The 19,609-nt window shown below is 40.6% G+C and overlaps 1 long non-coding RNA gene across 4 annotated transcripts in view; it reads left to right on the forward strand.

Moving 5' to 3' along the window:
• The window catches only part of LOC131383619 (uncharacterized), a 339,813-nt gene that overhangs the window by 45,104 nt on the left and 275,100 nt on the right, over positions 1-19,609 (forward strand). Inside the window, exon 3 of one of the 4 annotated variants that reach the window (XR_009213779.1) lies at positions 3,535-3,716. The exons of the other annotated variants lie outside the window; for them this stretch is intronic. This is a non-coding gene — a long non-coding RNA (uncharacterized LOC131383619). Of the gene's footprint in view, positions 1-3,534; positions 3,717-19,609 lie in introns of those variants that run through there. 4 annotated transcript variants of the gene reach the window in all.

Raw genomic sequence — 19,609 nt, forward strand, 5'->3', positions numbered from 1 at the left:
CCAGGCTTTCTGATACATTCTCTGAAATCTAGATGCAAGCTGCCAAGCCACTACCATTCTTGCATTCTGTGCACCTACACACTTAACACTATGTGGAAGCCACCAAGGCTTATGGCTATTGCCCTCAGGGCAGTGGCCAGATCAATACTTGCGGCCCTTTGACCCAAAGCTGCAGACTGAGGGAGGGATGCAGGGAGCAGCCCCCTGAGATGGAGCAGAACAGCTGCACCCTAGGAAATCATTCTGTTTTCATAGGCCTCTGGGCCTGTGATGGGAGGAGTAGCCTTGAAAATTTCTGAAATACCTTTGGGGCCTCATTCCCATTGTCTTGACTATTAGCACCTGGCTCCCTTTTAGTGATATAAATCCCTCTAGTGAGTGGTTGCTCTGTAGTGCCCTTGAATTCTTCTGGAAATGCTCCTTCCTTCTCTACCATGGGGCCAGGCTACATATTTTCCAAATGTTTATGCTCTGGTTCCTTTTTAATTGTAAGTTCCACTTTAGGTCCTTCCTTTGCTGCTGTATATGACCATAAGCTATTAAAAGCAGCCATGCTCCTTCTTGAAGCTTTGCTGCTTAGAGATTTCTTCCCTTAGATATCCTAGGTCATCACTCTTAAGTTTGGCCCTAGTGCATGAACACAATGCAGCTAAGTCCTTTGCTATGGCAATGATGGTGACCTTTGCTCCAGTTCTGAGTAAATTCCTCATTTCCATTTGAGATTTCATCAGGTTGGACTTTGCTGTCTATATTTCTACCAGCATTTTGGTCACAACCATACAACCAATCTCTAAGAAGTTCCAGACTTTTCCTTGTTTATTTTTCTTCTTTTGTGCCCTCCAAACTCTTCCAACCTCTGCGCATTATCCAGTTCTGAAGCTGCTTCCACATTTTCAAGTATCTTTATAGTAGAGCCCCACTCCTTGGTACTAATTTTCTGTCAGTCTGTTTGTGTTGCTATATGGGAATACCTGAGGCTGGTAAATTATAAAGAAAGTGGGCTTATTTGGTGATACAGTTTGGCTCTGTGTACTTACCCAAATCTTGTCTCAATTTGTAATCCCCGTGAGTCAAGGGAGGGACCTGTAATCCCCATATGTCGAGGGAGGGGGTGATTGGATCAGTTTCCCCATGCTGTTATTTTAATAGTGAGTGAGTTTCCATGAGATATGATGGCTTTATAAATGTTTGGATGTTCCTCCTTGGCTCTTCTTTCCCCTGTCACCTTGTGAAGAAGGTGTCTGCTTCCACTTTGCCTTCTGCCATGATTGTAAGTTTCCTGAGGCCTCTCCAGCCATGCAGAACTGTGAGTCAATTAAACCTCCTTTGTTTATAAATTACCTAGTCTCAGGGAAGTTCTTTATAGCAGTGTGAGAAAGGACTAATACATTTGGCTCGTGGTTTGGCAGGCTGTACAAGGAGCATGGCACTGGCATTTCCTTCTGGTGAGGGACTCAGGCTGCTTCCACTCATGTGGAAGGGGAAGGGAAGCTGGCATGTCCGGAGATCACATGGTGAGAGAGGAAGCAAGAGAGAGATGGAAGGTACCAGGCTCTTTTTAACAACCAGCTCTCTCGGGAACTAATAGAGCAAGAACACACTCATTACCAGGAGGACAGCACCAAGCTATTCATGAGGGATTCACCTCTAGGACTCAAACACCCCCCATTAAGCCCCACCTCCAATGCTGGGGATCAAATCTCAACATAAAATTTGGGGGCACAAACATCCAAATTACAGCAATATTTATCCATTTAGCACTAGAAAACATTTAATCATTAAGAGACATTAGTTAAAAGGAAAATGCATCTATGGGATGAAGAGGTGGTTATAACTTAAATGATCATCCATTCATTTATGTAATCTCTATTCAACAAATATATATTGGGTCCCTACTCCCTGGTAAGCACTATGCTGGACCTTGGCTATGAAATATAAAGAGGTTATGTTGGTGTATAAAAAGAAGACATTTATGCAGCCAACAGACACATGAAAAAATGCTCATCATCACTGGCCATCAGAGAAATGCAAATCAAAACCACAATGAGATACCATCTCACACCAGTTAGAATGGCAATCATTAAAAAGCCAGGAAACAACAGATGTTGGAGAGGATGTGGAGAAATATGAACAGTTTTACACTGTTGGTGGGACTGTAAACTAGTTCAACCATTGTGAAAGTCAGTGTGGCGATTCCTGAGGGATCTAGAACTAGAAATACCATTTGACCCAGCCATCCCATTACTGGGTATATACCTAAAGGATTATAAATCAGGCTGCTATAAAGACACATGCACACGTATGTTTATTGCGGCACTATTCACAATAGCAAAGACTTGGAACCAACCCAAATGTCCAACAGTGATAGACTAGATTAAGAAAATGTGGCATATATACACCATGGAATACTATGCAGCCATAAAAAATGATGAGTTCATGTCCTTTGTAGGGACATGGATGAAGCTGGAAACCATCATTCTCAGCAAACTATCGCGAGGATAAAAAACCAAACACCACATGTTCTCACTCATAGGTGGGAATTGAACAATGAGAACACTTGGACGCAGGAAGGGGAACATCACACACCGGGGCCTGTTGTGGGCCTGGGGAAGGGGAGCGGGAAAGCATTAGGAGATATACCTAATGTAAATGACGAGTTAATGGGTGCAGCACACCAACATGGCCCATGTATACATATGTAACAAATCTGCACGTTGTGCACATGTACCCTAGAACTTAAAGTATAATAATAATTAAAAAAAAGAAAGATAAAGAGGCTATAACAGCTGCCTAAAGTAGCTTAGGGCAAGTGACCCTGCATGCGCCGATGACCATTACACAGTGTGATTCACGCCATTTCACAGGTGAGGAGAAAGTGATGGCAGACCATGGAGGCCCTGAGAGTAATGGGGAAGCTTAAGGGGTCTAGGAGTTGGCCACATAGACAAAAGAGAGAAGACAGTTTTATCCTTTTTTTCTTCATCTTTCTCCTTTTCTCTACTTCCTGAACAATTCTTCACAAAGATTTTAGCAGGGACCAAGCAGAGTGGTGTCTTCCAGCTACAGTGAGGGGAGCCTCCATGGTCCCTCCAACAGGGGGGGAAAGGTGTCTCTGCAGGTGAGTCAGGGCCCAGCATAGAGTGCTGGAGCCTAAGTGAGGCAAGAAGGGCTGCCCCCCCAGGAAAGTGTCCAGGCGAGGAGACAGTGGGACAGCCACAGAGATGGACCAAGTAAGGAAATATATTAGGAATAATGTGGGTCAGATTTTTCACTGTTGGAGAAGGTACTTCCATGTATGGAAATGAGAAAAAAAGAACTCTTTAGTGTTGTACTAGAAATGGAGTTACCAGTTTGAATTCATGATTTCCAATACATAGAGAGATATGAGTTTGGGGTGTGTGTGTGCGTGTGTGTGTTTGTGTGTGTGTATTTTCTAGCTTTGAGTGCTTAGAGTGGGCTTAGAGTGCTTGAGATCAGTGACAAACTCCTAGCAGTGAGTACAACCAACATCCACATCTTTGGTTGGTTTGGCAGATGGGCCAGGGCAGTTACAAGGCGAGCCTCACAATCTTCTTCTGGAAAGCAATGAAGTGCTCAAAGAATGACGAGAACATGCCAAAAGGACACAGAATCCTGCAGGAAGGTGTTTCCCATGAATAAAAAAAAAGACAGCAATGGTAACATTGTTAGATTAGAACCTTTTGAATAAAATAAGAATCAATGTACTCATATTTATATAAATAATTGAATAAATAAATTGAAAATCTGATGAAGAATGGGATGGCTACATGGGCTGAAGGTATTACCCACAAAATATATGTTAATTGCAAAAGGAAAAAAAAGTAACTATCCAGTGAAGAAACCTGGCAGAAACCACCTTAGTTAAGTGATCAATGTTAATATTAGAAATGGAAAAAATCCAAATCATGTGCTGCCAGTAGGATGCAATGAGGCACACATGGCATCACTTCTGTAATATTTTTGCCAAAAGTACAAAAACTAACTCTAATCATGGGGAAACATCAAACAAAGATAAACTCAGGTACATTTTCCAAAAGCTGTCCTGTAATCTTCAAAAATGTCAAGGTCATGAAAGTCAAGAGAACATGGAGAAACCATTCTGAGACTATGACAACTAAAAGCATTGTGTGATTCTGGACTGGAACATTTTTGGGAAAATGAGGAAACCTGAATGCGATCTGTGGATTAGATGGTAGTAATGTATAAGTGTTAATTTCCTAATTTTGATAGTAGATAATATAAAATAAATAGATTTTTTATAATATGGGAAAATTATCATTGTTTATGATACATACACGCCAAAGCATTTAGGGGTTTAAGATGTCATGCTAGCAACTTACTCATAAATGGTTTAGGGAAAACAGTTTTTGCTACTATAGGCACAACTTTTGTATAAGTTTGAGATTACTTATTTTAAAAGAGGTGGGGGAGAGATAATCTCTTATGGGGAGGCCTGAATATGTTATGAGTTAACACTTTAGAGGGAGCTCCTTTTTATCCCATTGAGAATATAGCTCTAGAAAACACAGCAACAGGGCGGTGCCTACTGTGGCTCTCCATGTACAGTTGGGGCTAGGATTCTAGTCATGGGGACCAGGCCTGGCTTTGCAAGTTAGCAGTGAAATACCTTTAGTTACAGCACGTGCTTTTTCTAGATGGCTATTTTCTCCTCTGTAAAATGAATGGTGGACATAGCCTCCTTCCTGCTCTAAAATTCAACACTGTGATTTATCTTTTAATATATTATAGCTTACCACAGGCTCTGAGGTGCTTTTTGTTGCAAAGTTCTCCATATCCATCTGCCCCAGGGAGACCCCTAGCTCATATAGTGTCACCTAGGTTGTCAGTTTGGCTACCTCTGCCTGGATTAATCTTTGTCTGGCAGGCAGGATGGGTGTCAGGCAGAACTCCAGAAAGGAAGCATACCCTGGACTAACAGCACAGAGATGGCCTTTGAGATAACACTCTCTTCTGTCCCGTTTAACTCCAGAAGTGTAACTTGAAGCTCAGTTGGGAACTTGCCACAGAGAATGTTCCCTTGGAGGGCCTCCAATTGTTAATTCCAGAGATGATGGTGCAACAAGAAGGTGACCAGCCAGATGGGAAGCCCTGGTTCATGATGGGGTTTTCATCTCTCCACACCCAGGCCCATCTGAGTTTCGGAACACATCAGGAAACCTTAACAACCTCCACACACGCACATGCCAACCACACATAAGAAATACTCATTCTAGTTGACATTTGGCCAATGGAAATTAATATGCTATAGTGTGCTGAGAATTCTCTTTCCTTAATAATAACCAGACTTAAGAGAATGAGAACAAAATGCAAGACTACTGAAAAATGAAGGGCAATCATCTGTATATCATATTTTTCATCTAATGTAAAGATCCAAATTCCAAAGGCAATTGGTTTTATATATAATTTAATTGGGAAGCATTCCATCAGGTATTTGTTATTAAGAATCAGAGATGTATCAGGAGGACTTGATTGTTTCAGGAAGAACACCAACAGGATTTAGAAGTTTCTTTGACCAATTACTGAAGTGCTTGGCACATAATGATGCTCAATAAATATTTGGATGAAGGCATAAAAATATATTCACCTGTGGCAATGATGATCCACACTGTCACATGCAGTGGACTCAGGCAGCTAACTATATTTTTTAAATATTGAGTAATTTAGGTTCTCTTAAAATTCCAAACCAGATGGAGATTAAATGAGAATTGGTTAAAATTGATGCATAATGTTTCCTGAATAAAATAGCTCACTCAATCTGAGAGGCCTTTTCCTGTTTGCTGGAATTCTGTTTCCCTTATTATTTTTTCAGTTCCAGGTAAGACTGTTTGGGGGGAGACTTTCTCCTCCAGACCCCACCTCTATAATCTGGCAGGTAAGAGCACCATAAACTGGAATGATGCTTCCTATTTGTGTACTGAGATTTTTCTAGTGCAGTTCAACCCTGCGACAGGATGATGGCTTGCTTATAAAGCTTAGGTAATGAATAGCCCAAGATTTATTTTCACATTTATTTAGGACAATTTTCTCTCTGTCACTGTGCCAACACTATCAGCACAACTCAATGTTGCATAAAGAAGCACAAGCTTTGGAGAAAAAGAAAAAGGTCTGGGCTTAAATGTTTGCTCTGCCTCTCATCAATTGCCTGACCTTGGGCTGGTTATTGGACATATCTGAGCTTCATTTTCTTCACAGGGTTGTTGTTCCAGTTAAACAAGACCACATTCACACAGTGCCTGGCACCTAGTAGGCCTGCAATTTAGTTCTCTTTTAGTTAATTTCCTGTGGGCCCATTTTGCTTTGTGTCACCTCAGTTTTCTTGTTTTCTATGAGCCCTTCCTAGTTCCCTCTTCTCTCTTGACTAATCTAAAGCAAATCAATAAACACTGGCTCACCCTGCAGTCGGAACACTCCTGTAATGCTGTTACTTGGTCAGCGTCTCCTTGTCCATCGTGAAGGGAAGGTGAGCATTTGGGATTCCTAGAGGTGCCCTGGTTGCCTTCTTCCAGAACAGAATTGTCTTACTTTATTCCATGATGGTATCAATAGATGCATGCATAATTTTTAAGCTCATATTCCTGATTTAAGTTCATATTTCTCAATGTATATAGCCCCATCTTAAGATTTTTTCCCTTAGGGATAGGTTCAAATTACCTTGCCTCAATGTCTGTGGGTATTGAAGGTGGAGACACCAGCAATTACTGCAGTTAGCGTTTAATACTGCAGTTATCTCCAAATCCCTGAGTGGCTGTCACCCATCATTAGGATCATTAGGTATTATGGTGTGTTTTTGGCACAGTAGACAGAGTGATTCTTTAAAACATGCCAGATAATAAATGACATTCTCCTGCTCAGTGCCCTCCAGTGGCTTCCTATCTCACTAGAATAAACCATCAGGCCCTGACATCCCAGGGCCTGGGTGACCCTATACCATTCCATTTTGTGCTCCCTGGAGTGTATCCTTTTGCCCAGCACATCCACGCTGTATATACTGCCTGCATACCAGTCACTTAGCGACCATCTAGGCTGTCAGATCGACTGTAGCAGCAACATAGTGCTTATGGTCAAGGAACCATTATTTCACTTAATAATGGCCCCGAAGTGTAAGAGTACTGTGCCTAATTTACACATTAAACTTTCTCATAGGTGTGTATGCATAGGAAAAAACCTCCTACTGTATAGGTAGGATTTGGTACCATCTGTAGTTTCAGCAGCCACTGGGGGTCTTGGAATGTATCCCCTGTTGTTAAGGGGGAACCACTGTGGTGTTGGGTCCAGCAAAGGCGCTCAGTGACTGAATGAAGTAATGCATTACTTTAGGAATAGCCCTGAGGTTATTATGTAGTTTGGTAAGAAAAGGGCTGTGAAACCGCTTTTGCTCAAAGACATTGTGATGCTATGTCTCCATAATACGAACAAGAACAGCAATGTAATAGCTTCCATTTATTGAACATTATGATGCTTTGCTCAGTAGGAATCTACAAGTTGTTTGTGATCATTCATAAGCTTATAATTTTATCACTTTGGTCTGTGGGAAAAATGTGCAGTAGTTTATTATAAGGTTATTACAAAGGAAATGTGCAGTTTTTAAACTACTAAATGCACCATGAAAATTATATTCTCCTCTATTGATGTACACAGAATGTGGTGTCACAAGAGGCCCTCTTACAATTTTAGTCCTTTCTCTGACACATTTCCCAATACTCTACCTTCCCCTTACCATCTCCTGGCAAACAAATACAGACAAAGCCTCCTGGAGCATATGGTTGGGATTTCAAAACATGAGTGCTAGTTCTGGACAGGTCTGGTTTAAATCGATGTGGCCTTGAATGAGTTACTTAAAGTTTCTATGTCTCAGTTACTTCATCCCTTAAATGGGAATAATGATAGCACCTACATTATAGATATGTACTGAGTAAATGAAGTAAGACATAATGTGATTAGCATTAGCTGGGTGTGGTGGCTCATGCCTGTAATCCCAGCACTTTGGGCGGCTGAGGTAGGTGGATCATTTGAAGTCAGGAGTTCGAGACCAACCTGGACAACATGGTGAAACCCTGTCTCCACTAAAAATACAAAAATTAGCATGGTGCGGTGGTGTGTGCCTGTAATCCCACTTACTTGGGAGGCTGAGGCCTGAGAATTGCTTGAACCCAGGAGGCGGAGGTTGCAGTGAGCCAAGATGGCACCATTGCACTCCAGCCTGGGTGACAGAGTGAGACTGTCTCAAAAAAAAAAAAAAAAAAAAAAAAAAAAAAGACATAATGTGATTAGCATTAGCATAAAGCTATCACTGAACAATTATTAACATAAAAAAGGGTCCTAAGCATTTGGGACTTAGGAGAGGCAGTCCTTACCTCCCCAGAGTGTTTTCTTCTAACACGGGACAAATAATTTTCTTTAGAATATATATTTAAAATTAGTCTGCGAAAATTTGTACAAATTTGCCAATATGCAATTTGAAATAATGTCATATTTCTGCTGTATAAAACCTTTTGAGTATAAGGTGTAATTGTCCTCTCAGCTTTCACTGTGGTCAGCTACTCTACTCAGCAGCTACAAGTCTCGACCCTTGGGTGGAGTAGGTAAGTCTTCAGGATTTGTTTTGTTAAACTATTTTCATTTTTTAAAAATTGTTTATCTGTTTTTAGTTTTAGGACAAGTCGCAGCAATTGCTTTACAGAAAATGTTTTACTCTCTCCTAGATGTTGTGAGAGAAGTGGTTTCAGGAATAGGCCTAGGGTATGTCTGGTTTGCTGTGTGGGGGGTCAGATGGGAATAGAGCTTCACCAGGAGTGGATGGATTCAGGAGTCACACAGGGGGAGACGAGCTCATGTCCCTCCCTTACACCACAGCCACTCTGTAACTTGGCTCTTTCTCTTTCTCTCTCTTTTTTTTTTTTTTTCCATTTTTCTTCTTAGCAAAAGCAGGCATTACTGACCTCATCAGGGTACTAGGGCAATTTTATTAGTATTCCTTTTATTAAGCATCAGCTTTTATGTGGAGGTAGAAATATATATTTTTTATATGGTTGCACACATGCACGCACCCACACGTGCACATCTGAGGCTGGGCAGGACCCACAGAGACCTCCAAAAAGAAGAGAATCCAAGGGCGTATCCCTGAAACAATCTTGAGTCAACTTTTAGAAGCAAAAAATTGCTCAAAAACAACTCTTTGTCTCTCTAGGGTAAATCTTACATAGGAAGTGTCAGTGCAGAGCTCTGCTACCAGAGCCAAGGTGTGTGTGTGCAGAGACGGGGGTGTGGGCACTGGGGCAAGGGGGAGAACAAGAAACAGATATTACTCTAACAGAAATAATTTCCTATTTCTTGCATATCTTCCCACTCACAATAAAATATACTTTACCGAATTACACATCAGCTGTTTGCAGTGTCCGAGGCAGAATGCCTGGGCTGTAACTTTTTTTTTTTTTCCAGCAGGAAACTAAGAAATAAGTCATAAAACAATACTGCCTTAAAATAACTTAGGGTAGGGTGATCCCAAGAGGAACTCGAGTTGAGCACCAGAGGGAAGCTGTACCTCCAGAGGAGAAATTTTATTAAAGAGGACTTGCCCTTTCCACAGAGAGGTCTAGGTCTGACTTCTTGAAGCTGGAAGGGCTTGTGTCACGCTGAGTGGGAATCCTGGCCACTTCACACATCTGTGGAGCACGCCGCTCCTCCGAAACAGAAATGACTGGGGAAGTAAGGCAACTTCCTTCTTCTAAACAAAGGGGCTCCGACACATCATCTGGGCCCATTATGGGGTGTTTTCAAATTTCCATAAGCTCAGTCAAGTTTAGGACTTCACTAATTTGGACATGTGATCACTTAGGAGGTGCTAGACTGAAATACAGAGTAGTGGTTCAGCGCACAACTTTAGGAGTCAGACCTGGTGAGAATCCTGGCTTTGCCACTTATTAGCTGTGAACTTGAACGATTTATTTATTTGCTCTCAGATTGCTTTCTCTTCTGTAGAACTGAAACAATAATACGTAATTATAATGTAGTTTTGAGGATTAAATGAGATAAGGAATGCACAACAGTTTATGATTTAAAAAGTCACTTTTTCATATTAATATTTACATTATTCTAAGCCCTTATCCTACTGATTATAGAAAGTCCAATTTTCTATTGGATCCCCTTTCTCCAAGATTTTGTTGGTTTATTTTATTTCAGTAGTTTTGGGGGAACAGGTGATTTTTGGTTACATGGGTAAGTTCTTTAGTGGTGATTTCTGAGATTTTGATGTACCTGTCACCTGAGCAGTATACACTGTACCCAGTATGTAGTCTTTTATCTCTCACCCCCCCTCTCCTCCTTCCCCTAAATCCCCCAAATCTATTATATCATTCTTATGCCTTTGCATCCTCACAGCTTAGCTCCCACTTGTAAGTGAGGACATACAATATTTGATTTTTCCATTCCTGAGTTACTTAGAATAATGGTCACCAGTTCCATCCCGTATGCTGCAAATGCCATTATTTCATTCTTTAAATGGCTGAGTAGTATTCCATGATGTAAACATATCCCTTTTTTTTTATCCACTTGTTGCTTGATGGGCATTTAGGTTGGTTTCACATATTTGCAACTGCGAATTGTGCTGCTATAAACACACATGTGCAAATGTCTTTTTCATATGATGACTTCTTTTCCTTTGAGTAGATAGCCACGAGTCTCCAAACTATTTTGGGGAACATCAGAGGAAGCAGTTTTTTTTAATTTTTAATTTTTTAGTTTTTTAAGATGGAGTCTCATTCTGTCACCCAGGCTGGAGTGCAGTGGCGCTATCTTGGCTCACTGCAACCTCTGCCTCCTGGGTTCAAGAGATTCTCCTGCCTCAGCCTCCCAAGTAGCTGGGATTCCAGGCATGTGCCACCACAGCTGGCTAATTTTTGTATTTTTAGTAGGGATGGGGTTTCACCATGTTGGGCAGGGGTCTTGAACACCTGACTTCAAGTGATCTACCTGCCTCGGCCTCCCAAAGTGCTGGGATTACAGGCGTGAGCCACCATGCCTGGCCCAGAGAAAGTAGTTTTAAGTTCTACATGTTAACCTGGTAGTCATTATTCCACTGAACAATTTCTGCTGCTCCAAATGTCTTGTGTAACCTCTTGCTATTGTAAGCTCCCTTCTCTGGACTTGAATTAAAACGAAGCTCCAGCTAGCCCATATAGTGCCTTTGTGTCAATCACCAAAAGGTGATCCTTCCAAATAGGGCCATGACTTCATGAACAGACTAGGCCTTTAAATGAATTAGAAAATGATGTCCTGTCTTTCCGGTGGACTCAGCCCCATGTCAGGGTCCACAGTTTGTTGAAGAGAACGCCGGCTGCATTTCAGCCCTCATTCCTCTCCTTAGCCAGATGCTTTTGGAAATTAAAAAACCAATACAACCTTGAGCAACAGGCCTAGGTAGTCCCTGGCTGCATGTAACATAAAACCCCAAAACAACACTGGCTTAAACAAAATAGAAGTGTATTTCTTGCTCATGTAAAAGGAGGTAGGACTTCCAAGGCTGACCCGATGATACCGTTTCATACTATCATCAGAGTCCTGGTGTTTGTTTTTCTGCTCCACCATCCTAAGTATGTGGCTTCCAGTGTTAGGGTCATTTAATGGTCCATGATAGCCTTAGAGCTCATGCCATCTTATCCAAGTTCTAAATGGTAGGAAGGAGGAAGGACTGAAGATGAGTGAGCCCTTGTGCACATAAGGATTCTTTTGCATACATCTTGTTGACCAAAACTTCATCATATGACCACACCTGTCGGCAAAGGAAACTGAGATATGTATTAGCTAGGCACATGGTTATAGGTGCTCCTATCATTGAGGAGGTGGGGAAAATGGATATTAGGGGTGGGCCATTGGCAATTTCTCATCTCACAAGGCTTTTCTCATTTGCAACGCTACTCTAGGTGGGGACCTAGCGTACTCCCTTACAATTACCACTCCCTCCCCTGACTCAAAACAGCCAAGAGTCTAATTTAATAAAATTTAATTGAATGCAGAGGATGATAAGAAAATAACACTGCAGAGAGCTGAAGGCAATATTGCATAATGGTTAAGCACATTGGCTCTAGAGTCAGATTGTCTGGGTCAAACACTGGTTCTGTGATAATTTCTTAGCTATGAGACTATGGGCAGCATTTTCCCCTAAACTTTCTGGGCTTCTGGCTTCCCAATCTGTAATATAATAGGGTTGTTATGAGTATTAAATGAAATGATACACATGTAGTCCATTTAGTGCAGAGTGGCTGTATTCCTACAAATTAGCACTCTAAAGGATTTGAGGGCAGACAGGCGGTGATACACCTCTGGCCATGGTTTCTTGTAGATCCCACTTCCAAGAATATTGCTTTATCCTTCCACTCTGCAGTGATATTCATGAAAGACCAACCAATACCTAAGTGACTGCTGATCTTTACCCTCGGCTTGCCTTATTGTATCCTTGAACAGCCAGAAAACTTGCATTTGAAGAGTTAGCATAATTCTCATTCTTTGTGGCAAGTTGAACACTTCATTTGCTTACCCTTGTCAGCCATTATGCATTAAAACTATTTGCCAGAAATAAATGGCAGAAAGAGAATGCACAGAGGGGAAAAGACTACAGAATGCACTCAGCTCTTTGAGAGTGTTTCCAGCATCTGACTCTGATGCTCATTAGCCACAAGTCAGCGGTCTGGTCTGCCCTGCCAGCTCTCCTGTATTTATCCAAGTGGGAGTGTATAGACTATATGGGATGGCCATATAGAAGTACTTATCTTCTTAATTTTTTTTTATTTTGAGAAAAATATTTTAGAGAAAAATAGAAATATAATGTGTCAGTGCTGTGGCAGGTATCAAACAGGCTAGAGATGTATATAAAGATCATACTACTTAACTGAGAGAAAGTCCTCAAAGTGTTCAGTGAACAAGCAAAAATAATTATATATACGACTGTCAACAGTGATTCCTTTTAGGGCTTATAGGCTCTGATCCCCATTTGAAAGTCCTTGCTTTGCTCTCTATGGGCTCCCAAGCAGCGGAGGTCCCACTTCTCATGGGGATCTCTGGCTCCCACAGTGCTTCTCATTGTCAGATACCCCGAGTGTCTCCATCCACAGCATGTGAGATTGGTGGGGATCCTCCCTTGCCACTGTCCAAGGCCATGGTGTTTCCTGTCTGAGCATGACTGACAGTGGAAACTTATTTTCTTCAGGGGATGCTCCTAACCCACCCGGAGGTACAGTCTGAACTCTATTGTCCTGACAAGACAATCATGAAAGTTGGGAGTACATTGCTCAAAACGTAGGTTTTCTCCAACTTAAGTAATTCCGTATGTGGGCTCCAAATTTCAGTCTAAATCTGTATTTTCAAAAAGATTTCTTTACATAAGCAAGGATATAGCATAGTTAAAGCTAGCTCTAGTTTATATTGTAATAAATACAACAATATCTTGATCTATAGCATCATCATTAGGACTTGGATTGACTTCACAGGTTTTTTTATTCCCTAGACAGCTATGGATAGGAACTAGCTTTGAGCTTTACTGTAGTAATAGTAAACTTTCCTGATAATAATAGCAACTCCCTGCTTCCAAAAGAATGTCCCAAAGGTCTCCATCTAGAGAAACTGAAAACTCTCAACCACTCCCAAATGGCACTCCAAATGCTTAAAAGGAAAATAAAAATTCTTTTTTCACTGGGGAACCAACTTGCTAGTGTTTAGCACATGATAAGCACTAAAACAGTATCTGTTGTTCCTACCTGTTTCTTTCCAAAAAGGACTTTTTGAGTAAAGAACTTATGTAAAATAAGGTTACAATATTGTAAAAACAGGATCATGTGAAAAACAAAAAAGGCCTATATTCACTGCAAAAGGCAGTATATTACTGTGAGCTTCCTTGCAGCAAGGACAAAGAAAGGAAATTCAGGAAGCTTTTCAACTCGGGGATGAACAGGCACATCAATTCTGTAAGGGAGCAAGTTTGTCATGGCAGTGCATCCTATAGAAGACATTGAGAGACATAATAGGCAGTGTCCTTGAAAAAGCTAGAGGCATGGGGTTTTTGTGCAACTTCACACAATTCTAAGGGCATCTAGGCTTATGAGGAGGTCTGCCTGCACTGATAGGCAGACATCAGAATACTTTGGGGAGCAGAAGAGAGGCATGTACTTTTCAGGCTTGCTTTTTAAAATATTCCTTCCTCTCAGACATTTGAGGATGAACTGTCATTTTCAGAAGATGTGATAAAGACCAGAGGAATATTTGATAGAGTTGAATTTGAGCTTTGGAGAGACTGTATGTGTGTATGTATGTATGTATGTATGTATGTATTGCTGAGTGCACTGAATGTAATTGCAGACATGTTTATAACTATTTAAATATTAAATACAAGTTTGTTTTTTCAAGTTTTTAGTTATAAAAATACAGAAATTTGACTAAGAAAGAAAAAATTACCTACTACTCTCATAATCTTAATATGATTACTCTGGTAGTTTAAAAAACTTATTTTTAATTTTTGTTTTTCTTTTTATATCAGGGTAGTTGAGACAATTTTTAAATTTAAAAATTTTTTTGCAGAGACACAGTCTCACTCTGTCACCCAGGCTGGAGTGCAGTGGTGTGATCATGGCTCACTGCAGTCTCAACCTCCTGTGCTCAACAAATCCTCCCACCTCAGCCTCCCAAGTAGCTGGGACTACAGGCATGCAACACCATGCTTGGCTCATCTTTCAGAGATGAGGTCTTTCTATGTTGCCCAGACTGGTTTTGAACTCCTGACCTCAAGCAATCCTCCCACCTCAGCCTTTCAAATTGATGGGATTACAGGCATCAGCCACATCTCCCAGCTACTATGGTGATTTAAAAACATCCATAAATTACTTGATAATCTTTCTTTCCAAAGAAGAAAGCTAATTCTCCTCTCTTTGAGTAAGAGCTGTACTTAATGACTTGATCCCAACAAATAGAATGTGGTAGAAGTGAGAATGTATGACTTTCTAGCCTGGTTCACAGCAAACACTGTGGCTTCCTCCTTGTTCTTGGTTCACTCACTCTGGAGGAAGCCAGCTGCCACTTTGTGAGGACACCTAAGAAGCCTATGTAGGGGCCCATTTGGCAAGGAATTGTGCTTCCTGGCAACAGACAACAATAAACTGAGCCCCCCCTGCCACCAGCCATATGCATGAGCCTTCTTAGAAGCAGATCCAAGAGCCCCAGTCCAGCTCTCACATGACTGCAGCCCTACCCAATAGCTTGACTGCAATCTTCATGGAAGACCTTGAGCCAGAACTACCCAGCTAAGTTACTCCCAAATTCTTAGCATGGAGAAACAGTGAGATAATAAATGCTTGTTGTTTCAAATCACCAAGTGTTGGGGGTAACTTAGTCACCCAGCAACAAGAAGCTAATATAATCAGCATTAATACCCTTCTGTTTATTTACTTCCATTTTCACCCTCTGCTGTAGAGATGCTTGTGCTTGATAGGTCCAATCAAAATGTACATAAACTTGTCTCCTATGTTTTTCACTGAATGGTGGAGATGCAGTATAGTGGATATAGTGGAATGACTGAAAATGCAAATCATGCAGTTAGCTTACTTGGGTTTGAACCCTGCCTCTTCTCTTTCTGTGTGATTTTTGGTCTGTCATTTTCTTTGTGCTTAATTTTTCTATTTAAACTGGAAATGATAATAGTACATTGGGTTATTGTGAGGATTAATGAGTTTATAAAATGTTTAGAAGAATATCTGGTGCATAGTAAGCAATCTAGAGGAGTGAGCGATTTCTGTACTGCATAAATTTAAAAAGTTTTTTTTCTTGAAGACAGGGTCTCACTCTGTCATCCAGGCTGGAGTGCAGTGGTGCCATCATAGCTCACTGCAGCCTTCAAATCCTGGGCTCAAGCAATACTCCCATCTCAGCTTCCCATATAGCTAGGACTACAGGTGCATGCCACCATGCCAGGTTAATTATATATATATATATTTTTTAGAGACAGGGTCTTGCTATATTGTCCAGGCTGGTCTTCAACTGCCCTAAAGTGATGCTCCTGCCTTGGCCTCCCACCAAAGTGTTGGGATTATAGGCATGAGCCACTGTACCTGGCCATATAACTATTGATAATTACTTTTAATGACTACATAATACTGTCTCTAGAGAGGCACCATGTTTTCCTCATCACTTCTCTAATATTAATAAGTTAGGTTATCTTGAAATTTTTTGCCATTATAAATAATGCTATGATAAACATATTGGGCAAAATACAATTTTGTCAGATAAAATCTCAGTATGTAAACATTGAAACTAGCTCAAAAGTGCTCTTGAAAGTGGTAAGACTATGCTTCAAAAAATTCTGTAGTTCAGGTTGTCAACTACGCAATCTACACTTCTGTTAATGAATGACTTTGCAGCTTTAAGTGTATTTATATTATGTGTCTCTTCACGAACCTTTGTTGTAGGAGGTCTGCATGTAGTTTGAGTGGAAATAGCTCTTAAATAGAGGCTCAGAGATCTCAGGCACTGACTTCAGTTGAGTTTTGCTGCATCAAAACTCAGAAGTGAGCTAAAGCCCAGATATTAGGGACCACGGTTTTAGATAGCTGGGGATCAAGATACTTAAGCTTAAGTTTTGGTGCTGCTGCTTACTAGCTGTATGAGTTTCAGCAAGGTCAAGGCTTATTTTCCTCATCTGTAAATGTATAGGATAATAAGTCTTAACCTTATAAGGGGTGTAATGGGGATATAACAAAGTAGCTTTTGTCCAAGTACAAAGTAAGAATATAAAGACTTATTATTTCTAGGACTGTGAGCTTTATGGAGACAAGAAACTGTGCTTTTTTCTTCCTTCCTGTGAATGAATCCCATTGCAGCTTTGATTGTGGTTGAATTACCTATGGAAGCCATGCATCTTCAGCATCTAGCACATAATGGCCACTCAGCAAATGACAACTGAATAAACAAACTAATTACTCTTACCTTGAGCAGTGACTTGTGTGACCTCTGGCAATTGGTTCACCATCTGAATCCCTCAGCTAGATACCTCCCCCTAATGCTGCTCCTCCATCGACAGGCATTCCGCAGCAGTCAGTTGTTTCCCAGCCAGAGCCTGCAACAACACTGATGTCTGCTGTTATCACTGGAGAGGCCCTGAGGCTTCACTCGATGCTATCCCACTGGGATGACTGAGAAGAAGTAGGAGAAAATCAAGCAAAAGTGTGGGCTTGTCTAAGTGTTTCCTCATCTGTTTCTTGGTATCTTCCTTGGTTCCCTGCTTCTCCCGGCCCCAGACCTCCTTGTCTTCTCTCTTCCATCCAGAAAGACACACATGCCCCTTCTAAGTATCACTTTAGGGCTGAAGTCCGAAGTCTTCTCTTAGCTGAAATTCACTGTGCACTTGCCACTTGGCAGAGACTGCAAACAGCTCAGTGGGTGTTTTCATAGTCAGCATTAAAAAAATAATTGCCACACCACTATTAAAGTTTTCCTCATTGTTGTAACTGTTGGCAAAGGCAAATGTCTGGGGAGATTGACTCCCTGGAAAGCTTCATTATGCTGCAAGAATATTTTTGATAAAATTTCAGCAGCTCCTGACTCTCAGCTTCACCATGTGGTTTTTTTAAAGTCGTCCCCCACCCCTCTCTAACAGGTCCTCCAATTCACAAAAACTTTCAGGTCAGTTGTTGAGTGACTGAATCTTTCCAAGTAATTAGCAGGTAGAATTACCAGGTAGCAGGCGGTGTTTGCTTGTAATCCGTCAATAGTAGTTGCAGTGGGGCTAATTGTCATCTTGAGTGGCCCTGCAACCACATCTAATTAAAAGTGTCAACAGAGAGTTATTTCTGTCTTTTGTTCCCACTGCTAGGTTGTACATGTTTACTTCAGAAATCCAGGCTCAAAGTAAGACAGATATTTGGAACATGTGAATATACAGGAAAAATATTCCCCAGCAACTCAAAGTACATAAAAGCATTTAGGCCTCATTCCTCTGTCCACCTGACTTTATTGGTTTGTATTAGTTTATATATTCAAGGCAGATATACAGTATCTGATAAATGCAAGAGGGACATGTTGCCTTTTCCTAAGCAGCAAAGTTATGCTTTGCCAACTTGACTGGGAGCTGGGCTGAAGGGGCAAAGGCAGGAGTGTTTTAAGACTCACTAACACTTACCTAATAATGGCAGTGGCTGCCACTACAGCTAGGTTTCTTGCCTTTGATTCATATTCTTTCTCTTTCTTTCTTTCTTTCTTTCTTTCTTTCTTTCTTTCTTTCTTTCTTTCTTTCTTTCTTTCTTTCTTTCCTTTCCTTTCCTTTCCTTTCCTTCCTTCCTTCCTTCCTTCCTTCCTCCCTCCCTCCTTCCCTCCCTCCCTTCCTTCCTTCCTTCCTTCCTTTCGTTCTTTCGTTCTTTCTTCATGCTTCACTGAACTGTTTTCCAGTTCAAGATAGGTAGATCTGCCAAAACTACAAAGCCTATATTGCATATAGAACGTGCCTAGATTTACAGAGCAAGGATGCAGGAACATATTTTTCCATCAGCAGAGTCTGGGTCTTGGCTAACTTAAAGTTTTGTGACTGTTCTTGGGATCAGCCCTGGGTGAAGCCTCTGTGAGGTCCAGCTGACTACTTCATTCTCATAAATACTTTCTTTGAAATCTCCTTGATTGAATAAAACCATTTCTTGTTTTATATTTAGAGACAGGATCCCATTTTCTTCCTTTCATTCTTTCTTTTTTTTTTTTTTGTTTGTTTGTTTGTTTGTTTGTTTTTTCCTCCTGACTCACATATAGAATCAAGATGTTGGGTTCCAGAAGCCCATATGCTAATTCACAGATGGCTTTTAGGGATAAATTTTTTTCTTGCCATTTGACTCATTTAGGTAATGTGCTTTATTTTCCAATACAGAATAAAAAACACTCTAAACAGACATCAGTGTCATATGGTGCCTAATGATTTCTTCAGGTACTGCAATCAATATCATTTGGTGATGGTAGTGAATGAGACACAAGTATTACTATGAGGTTTTTCTTGGACTTGCTTTTTTGAAGATTTCATTTAAAGTTGAATTCTAAAATGTTGAGAATACAACAGCTGGTATTCAACATTTGTTTTGAATTTATATCTAATCAAGATAATAGATTTCTCTTCATACCTAAGCAGAAACTAAAAAAAAAAAAAAGACAAAACTAGGATGCAAGAAAAAGTGATGTACTTACAACCAATACCATATATTTTAACTTTAATATTAATTGATTTTTTATTGGAGAGGAAACAAGAGAGCATGTAGAGAACCAGTGCTTTCATGAGGCATTGCCATAGGCATTCAAAATCTATTTGGTTTTAGTAGGTCATCATGCAAAGGGAAAACCAAACATGAGAAAGAAAACTCATTGGAAACTTACCTCTATATCATTCAGATAATTAAAAATCGATTTCCTCCACACCCACATCTTTTATTAGACAGCCACCAGCAAATACACAGGTGATCCCTGTAACTTTAGGTATAAAGAACAGAAAATGTGTTACAAGCCTATCCATGATATAACTAAGCTTCATTGCATAAGTCCCACTCTTATGGGGATTTTC

This window comes from Hylobates moloch, unplaced genomic scaffold (assembly GCF_009828535.3).
Source record: "Hylobates moloch isolate HMO894 unplaced genomic scaffold, HMol_V3 SCAFFOLD_5, whole genome shotgun sequence".
Taxonomy (NCBI): domain Eukaryota; kingdom Metazoa; phylum Chordata; class Mammalia; order Primates; family Hylobatidae; genus Hylobates; species Hylobates moloch.